Source organism: Phalacrocorax aristotelis, chromosome 2 (genome assembly GCF_949628215.1).
Source record: "Phalacrocorax aristotelis chromosome 2, bGulAri2.1, whole genome shotgun sequence".
Classification (NCBI taxonomy): domain Eukaryota; kingdom Metazoa; phylum Chordata; class Aves; order Suliformes; family Phalacrocoracidae; genus Phalacrocorax; species Phalacrocorax aristotelis.
Genome location: NC_134277.1, coordinates 111,351,603 through 111,366,147, shown reverse-complemented (window position 1 = coordinate 111,366,147; position 14,545 = coordinate 111,351,603). Strand labels below are relative to the sequence as shown.

At 43.2% G+C, this 14,545-nt stretch overlaps 1 long non-coding RNA gene across 2 annotated transcripts; it reads left to right on the top strand.

The window, feature by feature from the left end:
* The first annotated feature begins 1,796 nt into the window (after positions 1–1,796).
* Positions 1,797–12,889, top strand: LOC142053937 (uncharacterized). Of its 2 annotated transcripts, none has more exons than XR_012659382.1 (3): positions 1,797–2,086; positions 5,746–5,839; positions 12,653–12,889. It is a non-coding gene; the product is annotated as an uncharacterized LOC142053937 (long non-coding RNA). The 2 variants fall into 2 exon arrangements; XR_012659381.1 differs by lacking the exon at positions 12,653–12,889 and adding an exon at positions 12,216–12,476.
* Positions 12,890–14,545: the final 1,656 nt, after the last annotated feature.

Below are 14,545 nucleotides of genomic sequence, written 5' to 3'. Positions count from 1 at the left end.
TTCACCTCCACACAAGAGTCCCAGACACCTGTGGGGGTGGCTACAGAGTGGCCTCTTCTAGGAATGAAAGACCGCTCTTACCTGTCCAGTTAAATGTGATCTAGGACTCTCCACATAATTTGGGTAAATTGCCTTTTAATGCTCTCTGTTATTGACTGCCCTTTGATGTTACTCTTGATATTTGGAAAGTCAACGTTTGTGTTTCTGCTCCTTAGGTCTTTGTGGAAATGAAAAATACTTTACTGCTTTTGCAAAATTACACACTTGAGAGTACTTTGGTAATATTTTGTCAGACTTTTGTGAGCCCTCTCACCTTTTTCCAGGGCTTTTAAGCTTTGCTCCCACTTCAAGACCTCAGGCTGAATCCAGCTAAAGCAAATGCATACTTATTTCTACAAAATAAGTATTTCAGCTTCACCTGAAAACAAAATACCTTAACAGCTTCACTGCGTCCCTAATCTCACACCTGTGCATTCCCCCCCCCAAGACTGCTCCTGTGATCCCGTGTGCTGGCTCGATTCCCTTCCTCCCTGGGCAGCATCTCACTTGCCTTTGTCCTCAAACCCACCTGGGCTCCCTGCTGTGCTGGGGCAGCAGCCCCTCTGTCCAGCTTCAGAGCCTTCATTGTCATGCTAAATCAGCAGCTTGAATAGCAGGTCACTTCTCACCCATGTGCAAAGTCTTCTGCTTTGGGGAAATTCCCAGGACCCAGTCAGTGTCAATCCTCCCAGCTTCAAGGCTCCATCACCCATGGTGTGAAGGCTGCTGACGGCAGGAATTCACAGCAGCAGGGTATCATGCTGCTTACTGCCTGGGAATTTGATGTAACCTAAGCAATTTGAGACACAAGAGCTGTATTCTGCCAGCTGAATTCATCCTCTGATTTTGGTCTCATGTTAACTTTGGTCTTGCACCTCTGGCGTTTGTTTTGAGTTTCATACTCACCTTCCTCTTAAAATAGTAAACTTTGACCATCGTCCAACCAAAGCCCAAACCACGCTTGTTATCAGATCTGAAGGTCCGGGCTGCAGGGAGGGTGAGGGGCAGGAAGGGAGGGAACACGGACCAGGCTGACCTCTTTTACTATGAGAGGGAACCAGCGGGAGCAAAGCTTACCTGAGTGCTTCCGAAAGCCTCCTGCTGCTCTCCTACCTTCGGGAAGCCCTCTCTGCTCTTAGGAGGAGCAAGTAGCTCTTGGGGCAGCTTTTCTTCAGGATGGGATGAGCTGGAAGTCATGTAGTCAGGAAGGACTTTAATGCAGTCAGGCTGGGGCTGGGGAGACTGGACCTCTGCCTGTAGCCTGCCTCCCCGTCTTCCCATGGTTAAATCAAAGTATTGAGCAACACCAGAAATACGCTGGCCAGTGAACAGGGACCAGGAGTTAGCGCTGGTTTCTAGCCTCAGCTTAGCCCCAACCTGTTTTGTGATGCTGGGAGACCCAAACCCCCTGTGTGCTTATTTCCCCTCTTACCCCTGGCAGTTTTCCCAGGTTGCTCCTTGTTTTCCTGGGCACAGTGACAAAACCCAGACAGCCTACGGTCCTGGCAGGGCTGGGCTGTCATTTCCGAAGCAGTGTTGAAAAGATTGAGGCTAATGGTGGGAGCTAAGCAGGCCCTGTCCTTAGCTGGGACTGTGCTCCTGCTATAACTAACCAAGGAAAGCCACACTGTGTCAGTGAAAATGCCACTGAAGATGGCTCCTATAGCACAATACAGGGATAGTCTACTGGAGAAAAGGGTAATGCCCAGTTTTGCAGCACAGCACCGTAAGGGATGCCCTGGTGGCACTCCTAGTTTGAAAACCCAGGTTGCTGTAGCGGGTGCTTTTCATCCAAGCTTTCAGAGACATCACGTCACTTGGGTTTTGTAAATATTTCAACAGTGTTTTGAAGTTCCAATGAAAACAGAGAAAACCTTTGATGTCTACAGACCCTTTATCCCGTTGTACACCTCACCCCATGCTTCTCAGCAACGTTGTTTAGACAGTGTTCACTGAGGCCAAAGGGATGCAAGGTGCAAAATCTTGGGCCCACTGAAGTCAACAGCAAACTTCTCCCTGGTTACAGTGAGGCCAGACTCACACTGAAGTAAGTCAAGAAAGCAATTTTAGTTTCTCTGTTTCTCTCTCTGTCATTAAAAAAATCAGAAAATCAGAGCCTCTTTTGTTCAAAAAAGCCCAAAAAGTTTGGGAAAGTTTTATTCCAGCAGATATACTAGTATATATGCATGCTTCCTAGTCTGTTTTCCTCTGTATTTTTCTCTCCTAAGACATCTTTTTCCTTCCTTATGTTTCCTAGTATTTTGTCAGTGTTTTGTCCAAGAGTAGCTTTTTTTCTTTTTTTTTTTTTTTTTTTGTTTTAATCACTAGGATGGATTTTAATTTTCTTTTTCTTCTTTTTCTTTTTAATTTCCTTTATCATCCCATCCTCATTTCTCTTCCTTTTTCTCCTAGTTCTGCCTTTCTCTGTGGGATCTCACCCTTATCCACAATTTAGTGTGATAACAGACACCCCCGTCCCTTATTTTCAGAAGCTCCTGTCTGTCTCAGGACAAGCAATACACTAGGCCAGCTCCTGACAAAACATAGCCCTTTTGTTTGGCATGTGCTGGCTCACCCTGGTTGAATGAAATGGCTTTGTTTTAGGTGTAGATAGTATGCCACGTTGCCTGGCAGGTGCATCTTACAGCCAGTGTCACCCAGCAGTAAATTCTGTAATTACAGGTCATGGGGGTGGAGCTCTCCTTTGATGTGACTTTTTCTGTTGTTGCAAGCGGATACAATTTGACTGAGATATCAAATGCAGATAGCAGTAAAAATTTAATTAACAAATCAAAGCTTTTATCTGGGGTTTTAGAACTCAAGCCAACAGGTTTCTTCAATCTAAAGAAATCACAGAGACGGGGGGGTGTGAAGGCAGTGCCTCTGTAGTGTATACAGCTTACAATCTTTTTTATGATGCTTGTAAAGATAAAGGTTTTTTAGCTGTGACTTTTCCCTTTGGAGAAGCTTTTAGATCTTCCCCCAAAGCAAGGATATTGTTCATTATATGCGTAATTTGCATAATTTAAAATCCTCAGTGTGCATGAATTTTCTCTTGTGATGTTGCAGATTACTTAGCAGGAGAAGACAGAGTGCGCTTGGACTTGCCTTCATGAGGTTGGGGTTGCACAGCGTATCCCAGCACTCCGAATTCACGTGCTGGCTTACTCCTCTTGTGGTGAGCCAGCCAGTGGTGGTATCAGTGGCCTGACCTGTGGGGCATAATGTTTCTTCCGTGATTTACTTACCATCTTACCAATGGAAGCCTGATTGAAATGAGGCTGAAGCTTAGCTTCTTCAACTATAAGTGGAGAAGATGCTCTTTGCTTTCAGTGCTTTCTAGGGACGCTGTCATGATGCAGTTAGGTCCACACACTGACTGTCTTAGTCATGGCACTCATTCTGCTGGTAATTGGGAGTTGGGAGAGCAGCAGTCTGCCTGTTATGTGTTGTGTGTGCGATTATTGCTGCCTGTGAACTGAAAGAAATGCAATTGTGCAAGGAAATAATAAAAAAAAAATCCACATGCCCAGTGCCACCTTTTCTAGAAGCCACATGTCAGAGCACCCCAAAGGCACATAATGAGAGACATATGGATAACCAGAGGAGGTTGCACTCTCTATCTCAATAAATGCAAGCTGTTCTTCAGAAATTATTTCTGAGGATGTTCACAGATCCTCGAGCACGACAGAAGAACACGAACTCATGCTTACGCATATGTTTGTTTAGAGACGCTAACCCAGAATTTTCATGTACAGCTTTGGATTTCTGAGCTGACTTCTAGCAGGACTACTGAAGTAAAATCCTACAGAGCGTGATGAAAAGGGCCAAGGCTTCTAGTGAAGTTATAGTGCTGGGCATTTCTAGTACAGTTACCCAATTCTAAAGCACAAACTGTTAAGCTACCACTGCTGCAAAAGCATCAAAAACTTTCCAAAGCTGTAACAGGAGTTTAACATTAAAGAAGCAGGGGGTGGGAAGAAGAGTGAGAGAGAGACACAAAAGAAAGAGGGAAAGAAAGAGGGAGAGAAAGAGGAAAAGAGGGAAAGAAAGAGGGAAAGAAAGAGGGAAAGAGGGAAAGAGGGAAAGAGGGAAAGAAAGAAGGAAAGAAGGAAAGAAGGAAAGAAAGAAGGAAAGAAAGAAGGAAAGAAAGAAGGAAAGAAAGAAGGAAAGAGGGAAAGAGGGAAAGAGGGAAAGAAGGAAAGAAGGAAAGAGGGAAAGAAAGAAGGAAAGAAGGAAAGAAGGAAAGAAGGAAAGAAAGAAAGAAGGAAAGAAAGAAAGAAAGAAAGAAAGAAAGAAAGAAAGAAAGAAAGAAAGAAAGAAAGAAAGAAAGAAAGAAAGAAAGAAAGAAAGAAAGAAAAGAAAAGAAAAGAAAAGAAAAGAAAAGAAAAGAAAAGAAAAGAAAAGAAAAGAAAAGAAAAGAAAAGAAAAGAAAAGAAAGAGAGAAGGAAGACTGACCATCCTTGTGTTTAAAGAACACAAATTAACTTCTTGACATTTGCATCACTAATTTTGGTGCTTTGATGGAAGTACTCTGTTACCATACTTTAAAGCTCCAGATATCAACTCACAGGGCTAAATAAAAAGGAGGAAAAACTTCAAAGTGAATAATTACCTGTTGATGATGTATTATATTTAAAGACTCTGGCTGTGGATTAAAGCTAGTTCTAGGGTTGTTAATAGCCTGCAGTAAACAACTAATGAATCAAAGAAAAGGAGCAAAAAGCAGCTATAGTTGAAGGACATTCTCATTAATACCAAAGGCCAGAGTTGAAGTGTTAAGTGTAACACAATAAAACACAGTAATTTCACACCAGAGTGTATAAGAATTTAGAAAAATGGTCACAGGTGGATTATTAAGAATTGTCCTTTGAGCTTTGCTCTCAAAGCCCTTTGATGCCATGCACAGTACCAGGTTTTCCACCCCTCTGTTTTTTTCTGCAGTTTATGTGCAACTTTTACGTGGTGTAAAAAGGAGAATAGATTTAGATATGAAGAGCTATACCTACAGCAGTGGTGGAAACAGTGTGCTTCCAGAGAGGAGGAATAAAAGCTCAAAGGAGGAGGCACAGACCAGGAAATGGAGAGAAAACAGCTGAAAACAGTGTGAAATAAATTGAGTGTCTACAGGGATCTTTCTGGTTTTGAACTATTGGGAATCTTGATAAAATAGGAAAGCAAGTGATTTAAAGGGGTGGCTGGAGGAAATGAATTCAACATATTTTGACTAAGTAGATTTCAGCAGTGCTTCAGTCTGTGGTCCTTTGATCATGGTCCATCTTCTTCCCACCAAAGCAAGACCTTTTAAGCTACCAGCAGTCCTCACATGAGCAAGGGTGGAGGGCCCTCATTTCATACAAAAACAGAGAAGCTTTAGAAGAGGGAGTGCTATTTTTATTTAAATCTGTGGGAACTGAAGTCATTTGTGAATCCTGAACTTTTCAGAGGAATATACTTTTTCTCTTTGAAAATTATTTTGGGAGACATATAACACAGTGAAATACTGCATTAGTGAAATGTGCCATTCACTTTGCTCTGTGGAAATAATTGGTCCATGGGCTCAAGGTCTGTGTGGGAAAGTCACCGCAGGATCCCCATCCCCAGCAGGAGGGATGGTGTGTGCCAGGAGCTCACCCTTAACCACAGGATGCAATCTGGTAGGAATCAATTACTTTTTAAAAGCCAAGACTGTTTCTTTCCAACCAGAATGAGCCCCTGTTTCAGCACTGGGACCTGCTCAGCCATTCTTCATGGGACCACTGTCACTGAGCGAGGACTCATCAGTCTGCTCTTCTCTCAGGTAAAAGATTGCTGATGTACACCTAAAACCAAAACAGCCTAAAACAAGTGTCTCTGAAGCAGCAAGAAGGATGTGAGAGACAGGGGGAGAATGAGTCCACTTGTATAAAGGCTGAAAAGGGCTGTGGTACATGTGACTACTGGGGGCAAGGTTTCCCTCATGACATGTAGGGTTGCTGCTGAGTGTCTGTTCCTCTCCATGGAGGTCACTGCTGAGGGACCTGGTAGCTGTGTATTTCATCAATACCGTCACTGGCTTACATCCTCAAGGCAAGTGTACAGTCTATGATAATTACAGGATTAAACAGAGGATGAAAGTGTCACAACTTCATTTTCAGTGTTGGTCTTTCTCTTTCCCTACCAAAGGCTGGGATTCATGTTATCTACCATTCACTGTCTTGGAGATAGGTGTCCTTTTTGGGGCTGCAGCCCCATGGGAAGCAGTGAGCCATTTTGGCATCCCATTGCCACTGGAATAGAGCCCCTTCCCACCACCCCACCACCCCCAATCATCTCTCACCTCCCTTGCTGTCTCCTAGCTGTCAGCTCCCACTGCTTTCTTCACGCGAACTCATGGGACCCTACTTCAGATGATTTAATTAAAAAATTTGGCAGATGACTAACCCAGCAAAAGACTAAAACAGGCTCAGGAAAGTGTCTAATAAGCACGGAGCTGCCCCAGGGGAGGTTGGGGCAGCACCAGGAGGTTCCCTGAAAGGGTGGAAGAGCATGAGAGAAGGAAAAGACAGACCAGACCTGCCTTCTTCCACATGCAAGAGCTGTGAAAAAACACCCAGAGGCATTTGTCTGAGTTTTCTTAGAGTCCCTGGAGAGAGCTGGGCAGTCTGAGCTCTCAAAGCTGAATCACCCTCTAGGAGTTTCTATAGAGAGAGCCTGAACAATGAATGTGGACTAGAAAGCCAACTTTTGGAAGCCTAAAAATTAAATGAGGTAAAGCCCAACCATAACCCTTAGCACTTGAGGTAAATGTTCATCATTATCACCGTATTCACTGTTTCCCAAACACCTGAAATCTGTGCTTCTCCTCCCCATGAGTGACAGTACTCAACATGCCTGCATGCTGCTCCCATGGAGCTAACCCCTTCTCCAAGCTATGTGCTTTCTCACAGTGGGACTTCACAGTCTGGCAGATACTTGGCCATCCTGTTGGGCTTTGATGAATGAAATATCAGTGAAATGCCTGATAAGGCCAAACGTAAATCACATAATCTGGAGTATTTCCTGCTCCAGAGTAGCTGTCCCAGGCTCTCCACCAGCTAACCCTGAAATGAGTGGTTTGATTATAGCCGGGCCACATTTTTCACACTCGTGTTCTTCTTTGTACCAATGAGAGTTATACAGATGAGAGGTCTATCTACAGCCCTTGGCTACTGGAAAAATCCCATCAAAGTACCATGGGCTTGAGGGTGGCTTTGCTGGGAACAGGTGGGCAGAAGTTAGTGGTCAGAGTGTATCCTGCATTGGCACTACCTGCTGCACTGCTCTGATTTTCAGAGTAGGCAGTGGGACCACAGGGCTGCACAGCTCCTGTCCTCTCTATATCAGCGTAGTGCCCATCTATATCGGCATGTTTATTTTGACGGAAAAGCTAGGCAGATATTTCGAATGTGTTTCCTCACTTGTTTCCTGCCTCAGACACATACCACATGTGTATGCAACACTCGTCTGTCTGTTTGGGATTCTTTAGTGGACCATACATATTATTGCAATAAGCTGACCATTTCTGTGTCCTATCTTATCCTTGTTGTCTGCAGTTTTTGCTGCTTGCTCTGAGGATTGCATCTTGCTGAGTGTTTTGTGATGGACTCCCAGATCTTTGCAAAACCTCAGATTTGGTTTGCCAAAGCTTGCTGTTTCAGTGCATTATTTGTACTGTAGCAATGCCCTGAGGCCCCTTTGTGTGGAGCAGCGTCTGTGGCTGGTTACACAGGCAGCTGTTTGTCCTAAGGTCCGAGACGCGCTCTCACAGCCCTGTCCCTGCATCTCCGGTGCACGATGTTCTCAGCCATCATTAAAGCTTAATATGTTCCATTTGGCACTGTCGTGAGAAAGCTATCTTGTTTGGGGAAAAATGTATTATAAAGCCCAAAGCAGAGACGTAGGCACTTTTTGGTGATGGTGTTGATTATTCACAAAATGTCATTCCCAAGTTGCCTTGTTTGCCAAGTGTGGGACATATGTTAGTAATTGACAATGTGCAGTGTGGATCTCTTCTATAAATGGCTGTTTCAAAACACAATTAGTAATAAAATAAGGGGGCCAAGAAGTTCCCCAGAAGATCTAATGCTGCACCTCTATTAAAACTGTTATCGCTAGCAGGCAAGACTTGTTCTCCCTCCTTCTCTTCCAGATTGCTTTTCTTCCTGTAAAACCTCAGGCCTGTTCTCCATTTTTGCTTATGTTGCAACTTAGGGGTGTTTTACTCCTTCAGGAGACAGCTAGTTAAAATCTATGTCTTTTGTTTCTTAACACACTTTCCACTAGCATTCATGCTAGCCTTCCTTGAACAACTCCAGTAATGACACACAATGATTTTCAAGGACCTGAAGGAGGAAATAGTTCTATGAAACTTACTTCGTTGCTCCTATGGACTCTTTATCTCTTCATTTTAGCTACACTGCACATGGATATAAAGTATCATGGATACTTTAAAAGAGTCAGAGGCCTGAATTTGCTGTCATGTCACCACTGCTTTAATGTGAAGGCATTAATTCAGATGGCATAATTTCTGAACACATCAGTGGGGTTGGAATAAATCTTAACATATCAGCCCCAAGAGATTTACAGCAGAAGGGTTTGAACGTGCCAATATTTATGCAGGTGTGCAGACACAGGTCTCTAGTGACAGATGTAGAAACAGGCTTTTCAGAGAGCTAAATACCACTGGATAATGAATGGTAAGGATAATACAATTAAGAGAAAGAGAAAGTGCCACCTGTATAAGGCACGCTTGGAAATGGCACTGTTGTGTTTGTCTGATATTTGGAGGGGCAAGATTATTCGGTTGTTTGGGTGGCTAGTCACTTTTTTTTTCATGCAGGATACTACAAGTTTGAGTGTGATTGGGATATAATGATGTGTAGGAGGATGCTGGAAGTCCAGCCTTCTGGTGACCTGGCCTACTCTGTCAGCTAGCAAGGAGTAGAAGAGAAGGAGGTGTAGACAACTGATGCAAAGTTATACCTGCCCTTTATGATTGTTGGTATCTTTCTTTCAGGCCTTACTGGACTCCTCGTCGCTGTGGGACACTTGTATAATAGAACTGTTTTACGACTTTGCATGTTCTTTCCAGTGCAACACTAGCTGGTGTGATCCTCCCCCAGTAAATACTAGCTAACTATTGCAATATGTTCTGTGTGGGGTGTAGCCTAAACCCGAATTTGATGCAAAATATGACATCCCACTTCCCAAGTAACAACCATGGTCAAAGTGCTCCACACTTTACATGGAGTTGCAGCCCAAAAAGCACTAAGGTCAGCAGGAATCTTTCCACTGACTTCAAAAAGCTTTGGCTCAAGCCACCCGAGACAATGTTAGGCACCGATTTTCTCCCAAAGGTGAACACGGCTTAGGAAACATTTCTGAGAGCCTGATCTCTCTCTTTTATCCAGTGTGGCCAGGAACGATCCCAAACCAGAGATGTCCTGGCTCAGGAGAGGTGGGGCTGCTTGGCTGGGAATGGAACCAAACCTCCAGCTTTTTCCCTTTGTCTGAAGCTTCTTAGCCTCCAGGATGTGAAATTTTCACTGGCCCTTGGGTAGGAGAATACAGGTTAGTCTTTCCATGTCGAGTCAGTATTTGTTGAACTGCTTTTCCAGTTTGGATATATTGTTTCCCTGTTAAAGGTGGAAAGAGAAGTAAATTAGGTCACTTTTTGGGAAGAGGTGGAATTGAATTATTATTCTTATCTACTTCATGTCTATATAAGACCTGTGTATGGGTTCTTGTGTATCAAATGAAGTAAAAAGCATAAATAGAAGGTCTGATTCCTGCTTCTCCAGACCCACTATTTTAATGATAATGGATTGAAATGCAACTGTTTGACTCATCATTTATGTACTTTATATAAGGATGGTACAGCCTGACAGCATCACTGGCTAGTAAGAAGCCAGAGTAAATGTTCTAGCAGGGCTCAGGCACCATGACCACTATCGTAAAAAAAAAAAATCAACAAAACACCATAAAAACCAACCAACCAATCAAAAAACCTCCAGAAGTTAAAGTATCCTATGCAAACCAAGGAACTACTTTTCATCTCAGGGTTAAAAATTCCTGTTGTACACTTTCAGGACATAAAGAAATGCAATGGTAAGTTAGAGAGGTTAGATAAAGTTAAAGAACTTACTCTATTTTTATTTTCAGCTCTCCCAACTATTATCTATTAAATCACATCTTGACAGCACAGAGCTAGTAACAGTGATTGCAACCCTCTGGCTCACAGGTGATGAGTAACAACATGTCAGGACCTGAGATCTTCCCCTCTCCCCCACTGTTGCTGCCACATGAGCTATGACTATCCAGGGAGCAGCAGGAGAAGGATGGAGAGGTAGCACTGGGCCATGCAGAGGAGGGGGTTCAGGCATGACAAAGTTAATCATCACTGCCCATTAAACTGGTTTTCCTATACACTCTTCTTTCCAGTGGGGATCAGAGACAATAACATTATATTATTGCTGACAGTAATGTCTGTGTTGGGATATATGCTTGCTGACAAGAGCTGAAATCCTGGAGGTATTTGCCATTGGAAGCTTGGTCCCATCCCTCCTGGTTTGTTTATTATTTGCAGCTCTGCTGCCTTGGTCTCTCAGCCAGCTGGCTTGTGTGGAAAGGGGATTCCTGGAAGAGCAGCGTGAGGCTGGCTCAGGCCTTGGGGGGTTGTTACCATGTCCCCAGTCATGCACTTGACACTGACACGCTGAGTGATTTAGGACCAGACACTTGCTGTCTTTGCCTCCATTTCCCTTTCTGTGAAATTTTGATGGTGGTGCTTACTTCACAAACTGCATGAAGCTGTGCAGTTGCCAGGCTTTCTATGAGGCAACACATGACATCAATTAACTCTTTGTACAGGCCCAACACTAAGAAAGGAAAAGGTTGTTTTTTCATTGTGTCATTGAGAATATTATGTTTCTCCATCCATCTTGAACAGCTCGCCTTGTAGGGGACAAGTGAGAATCAGTTACGCACTTTGCCTTTCCATGTTCACATACAGAAACAACCTGTAAATACGATGATAGTCAGAATATATCATATGAGGTATCAAACGGTCAAAATACCACCTGTTTTTATTGCTTGTCTTTGCTCTGGCTCCAGTATCTGACATTTTACTCTGCTTGCTTAATGGACTTCTAATTTAAAAAAGAGCTAAAAATAAAATAATAATTCTCTTTGTTTTCTTAGTGCTCATGCTCTTTCCCCATTACTTCTTAGTATTCTCTAAATTTCTGTGAATTATACACTAAGGATCAACTTCTGCTTCAGTCTGAAGTCAAGTGCAAATTTCCCATAGACTTTAACAGAAACAGAAGATGCCTCAATGCCTCACCAAAGCTTTCTAAAGGTGAAGATGCTGAGTTCCTTAGAGGAGATGCTTTGGACTCTTCAGACTATGAGCTGATCCATTAAATACTCACTTCATACATATGAGAAAGGGAAGAAAACACCCTTGACTCCCCTTTCATGTTACTTGAACAGCAAAAAGTGCCTCGTTTGTTTGTGATTTATACTGATTGAACAATGGTCTTATGGATTATTATGTATTTTTCTCAGTAGAGGAAAAGCATACAGGGTAATTTTGGCAGTTGATCATCACTATCCTAGTTCCACCAGTATAATCATAGCCAAAAAATTTGCAGCATGGGATGGTTTCTTTGTTTAGCATTTTGGAGTTGTCAGATACCTATTTTTTGCACAGCTTCCTGTGTGGCCTTGGAATCAAGTGTATAGCCACATTACATTTGATATGGGTTGCTAGAGATTAAGACCTTGACAACAGGCTGTCATTCATACCTTTTGCAGGATGAGGTGAAGGTATGAAATCTCCTCACTGTAAAAGAACCAAATCATATTACTGGAGAGGATCACATTACTGGACTTCATGCACATAATGAATCTCTGGCCTTGTGTTTGTTTCATGCTTGCCTCCAAGATGTTAAAGTGGAAACAGATTCAAGTGTTGGTAGGCCCCAAATTTTGAAAGATCAGGCTTTTGTGTGATGGAATGCATGGGTAGCAATGGAGGAGGAAAAGGACCTGTTGGAAAGCCCATGGCTGTATCTTTCTTAACTCATGTAATAATCACTGTAGCTTCCTTTCTCAGTCGCTTCCTCATGATCCATTTATTCTCCTGCACCCAGGCTCAGAGATTTCACGGCTCCTGGCAGCCCACCAGACTCTGGGGGAAGAAGAAGGACGACATGTGTGTGATGAAAAGGATGAAAGCTTTATACAATCAGCTCTATTTTCCTTCCCTAGTATGGGTGCTTGCTTATCACTGTAGTTTTCGTGAAAGATCAAAAAATAAAGTCTTCCTGGCTTTGGAGCAGTAAAAAGTATATCTTATTGCAGAATTGTGAGACCATAGTTAATGCAAGTCCCATTATTTTGGTTCTTTGACATAAAAGAATGGTGCAGCTGCCTTGCCATATTTAATACTGCGTTGTTACCAATATGGTGCAAAGGCTTCAGTACAAAGTGAGCTTAACAAGTAACAATGACATCACACCAATAGGTATAATCCAGAGTAAATTACCTCTTCTCCCTTCTTTTGTTTGCCTATGCATTTCTGTTCCAGGTGAACTATGAAATGCTCTATGCCACGCATTTCTCCGAGGTGACTGCAATTCTTCAGTAGCAAGCATGTCTGCCCTTTAGCTGTGAATCACATGGTGCTCCAAACAAGACAGAAAACCACTAGGAATGTCAGATGTGTCCCACCCTACTGGGAATTTCAGATTTTTCTGAAGACAGAAATATTTTCCTTGGCTGATACTCTATAATAGTAAATTATAATAATGTTGTGCTTTTAAAATGTGTTTTTCTAACCTTGGAATCTGAACACTGTATATCACATACTTTTAATTGAGTCTGCTTTTGTTTTTAAAAGGTGTGTATTACCCTTAAGACTTAGGAAAAGCCATAATCCAAAGGAAAATGGATTCTCAGCCGATGCAATCTAGAATTCCTTGGCTTTATCGGGGTGGATGACCAGTCTTGCTTTCCTCACCTCACCTATTTGATCATTACACTGTGGGCAGATAGGGTGTTAGCACCTTTCATGAAATAATCACCTGGCTATCAAGAATCAAAATTATTCAAGCTGAGCCATTTTACTTTGCAATGCAGTGAATGAAGGTACCATAGCTTTGTAACTCTAGTGTGTTTTTCAAGCAGATACCTGAACATGCATATTCAGTGGTTTTGAACCTGTTGGGTTGCTGTCTTTTTGCTCTTTTCTTTTTTCTTTTCCCTGTTCTATTTGTTCTTTTTTTCTTTTAATCTTTTTTCTCTTTTATTTTTTCTTGTTTGTTCTTTCTGCTTTCTTCCTTCTTCCTCCTTTTTTCCTCACTGTATTACTGTGTTTTTGTGTTTTTCAAGGTTACCTATCTAGAATCAAAACAAACACTGGCTTACTTTTTTACAAAGGAGATTTTAGTTGAGGTAATAATAATACCTTTGTGGTGAGCAGCAAGGGGCTATCTGTTCACTGCTGAAAAAAATATTCACAAAGTAAACATATCAGTGAAGTGCACAGGAAAGAACAAAGCAAAGCCTCCCAGAGCGCTTCTCTCAAAACTGTTATTTAAGGCTTTTGGGTTGCTTCAACCCACACAGCTTTGAACAGAGCTTCTGAGGCTGCCTAGGTTAAAGATGCCCACTGTTTTACTTGAGGGAGAGTCTACTCTCCCACCTCTTCAGCTACTGGTCTGCGGGCAGGCAGACACAGAACAACCTTATATCACACATCCAGGGACTCAGCATTTGACGCTGCCTCTCATAGCATCCTCACAGGCAAGCTAAGGAAGTGTGGGCTGGATGAGTAGACAGTGAGGTGGACAGAGAACTGGCTCAGCAACAGAACTCAGAGGGTTGTGATCAATGGAGCAGAGTCTGGATGGAGGCCTGTCACTATTGGTGTTCCCCAGGGGCCTGTGCTGGGTCCAGTCCTGTTCAACATATTCATCAGTGACCTGGATGAAGGGACAGAGTGTACCCTCAGCAAGTCTGCTGATGATACCAAGCTGGGAGGAGTGGGTGATACACCAGAAGGCTGTGCTGCCATTCAGCGAGACCTGGACAGGCTGGAGAGCTGGGCTGAGGGGAACCTGATGAAATTCAACAAAAGCAAGTGCAAGGTCCTGCACCTGGGGAGGAACAACCCCATGCACCAGTACAGGTTGGGGGCTGAACTACTAGAAAGCGGCTCTGTTGAGAAGGACCTGGGAGTGCTGGTGGACAACAAGCTGACCCTGAGCCAGCACTGTGCCCTTGGGGCCAAGAAGGCCAACAATATTCTGGGCTGCATTAAAAGGAGTGTGGCAGCAGGTCGAGAGAAGTTATCCTCCCCCTCTACTCTGCCCTGGTGACCTGGTGAGACTGCATTTGGAGTACTGTGTCCAGTGTTGGGCTCCCCAGTTTGAGAAGGATGTGGAACTGCTTGAGCAAGTCCTGCGGAGAGCTACAAAGA